General features: G+C 40.0%; 1 pseudogene; it reads right to left on the bottom strand.

Annotated features, from left to right (window-relative positions):
• Window positions 1–355: 355 nt before the first annotated feature.
• Window positions 356–2,071, bottom strand: LOC138030960 (uncharacterized; annotated as a pseudogene).

Below are 2,071 nucleotides of genomic sequence, written 5' to 3'. Positions count from 1 at the left end.
TCTAAAGGTCCAAAATTTTTTAACATCAAAATTAAGGCATTATTGTACAATTTTTGTTACAGTGTTGCATGACAACATATCAATGTAGCAGAAAATGAAACCCACCATGCCACGACTAGGCCCAATGTTTGGGTAATGTTAGGGAGCGGTTTCCATTTGAGTGTTGTAAAACCAAAACCAAAGTACGGTAATTACTCTAACCAATAGCCCACTTTCGATATATTAAAATTCAGTCCTAAACATAAGGCATCATCTCGAGGCTGTGGGGAATAAATATAAGGATTTGTATGAGTTTATTCCCCAGAGCCTCGAGATGATGCCTTTTGTTTAGGACTGAATATTAATATATCAAAAGTGGGCTATTAAAACACACATAAACAGAGCAACAAACCAATCAGAGTTCGAAGCAAATGTAAATAACTGGGGAAAACATGTATGACTCTGTCAAGGTTGGTTTTGGTTCTAGTTTAGTTTCTCATTGGTTGAAAAAGTTGGACAAGTTTTGCAATTGAAAACCACTCTATGTGGCTAGATAAATACCAAGATTGTCTCGTCTTGTCTCAAGAATTTAGATTTGAAAATATTCTTGAATAGTTGGTGGCATTATATTGAAAAATGAACTTGTAGTATTTCCATATAGACAGGTTAAGGCATTCCTTAATAAGGCACTGATCATGTACATTTTGCCAACTGGACTTAAACCAATTCTTAAGTCTTTCTTATAATCCATTAATGCAAAATATGCTAAAATGTCACCAAAAACCCATTCGACTGCCACCCTCACAGTACTCATGGATGCATTGTACTGTTGTTGTGCCACTGTGAGATGAGCATCACGGTAGGGAGTCTGCAGCCAGATTCTCTGAGGATATGCAGGGTCTCCGTAGATGCATAGAGGTTCCCTAGTTGGTGAGTGGGAATATTGCTCAAGCTCATCCAACAGCCCAGACATACGTAGCATCGTGTCTTTTTCCTTCTAAGTGGAAACAAAACAATTATGAAATGTGCTATCTATTTACAAATTATTTAAATTGTACACAACAGCTCATCATCATCATCATCATCATCATCATCATCATCACGGTAAGTGTGCTCAATTTGTGCTTTAAGGGCCCACTGACATATTTTTTGGGGTGCGTTGCTAAGGATGTAATGGTTAAGTAATTTGAGAAAATTTGGCATTATTTTGGTCAGTTTCCAACGTTTGTAAGCCAGTGACCCTAAATATGACATCACCATACCATGCCCATGGTCACGTGACCAATGCTATATTTGGGGGTGAAACGTGCCATGTAAAAAATAATTAATTCAATTTAAAATCGCCGAAAATTTAGCTTTTTTCTCGAACCGGAAGTCAGTTCATTTACGCATGCGCAGTTGATCTGAGAACGAGCGCCAGGAAGGGCAAGGAAAAACCTTCGATGGAAACAACAGTTTGTGCGATGACTTTTGCTTGTGAGTAGGTTTTCTTTTCAGCTCATGATATAATGACGTCAGTTACCGGAAGTAACATTTCACTTCCTTAGCAACGCGCGAAAAATCCGTCTGTGGTCCCTTAAAGAACGAAAGTAACTTATAGAAGGAACGTAAACTGAAGCCTACATGACTGTGTATTCCCAGGAGTTCACCCAACTACGAAACTCTCCCGACAAGGCGTAACTTCGGTAATTGGGTAGTGAATCAGGATTATCTTACCTACTGGGCCATAGAGGTTGGCAATTAGACCATTTGGTGCCACCACAGATTGGAACTTTATGGCGTGTACCCTTTTATGTCCGTTGTACACAACTCTCTGATGTTCTCCTGGTCTTGAGATCGGCCTCACAGTGCCATCAATAAAACCCCAACAATTATTCAACGCAGCTCCCTTGCTGTAGACAGCATCAGCGAACTTCTGTAGCTGATCGGGCTGTAGCCACGGCTGGTTTAAAGTTCGAAGAAGGTAGCCGTGAGTGTTAAAGATGTGGCCAGAAACTTCCGAAACGATTTCGCTAAGTTCTGGTACAGATCGGCCAAACATGGGGATCAAATCACTCAATCTGCAAGGATATGCCTACCTTCGTAAAAGTAT

Source organism: Montipora capricornis, chromosome 13 (genome assembly GCF_036669925.1).
Source record: "Montipora capricornis isolate CH-2021 chromosome 13, ASM3666992v2, whole genome shotgun sequence".
NCBI classification, from domain to species: domain Eukaryota; kingdom Metazoa; phylum Cnidaria; class Anthozoa; order Scleractinia; family Acroporidae; genus Montipora; species Montipora capricornis.
The sequence above is the reverse complement of the archived record's forward strand: the minus strand, read 5'-3'. Positions and strand labels throughout refer to the sequence as shown.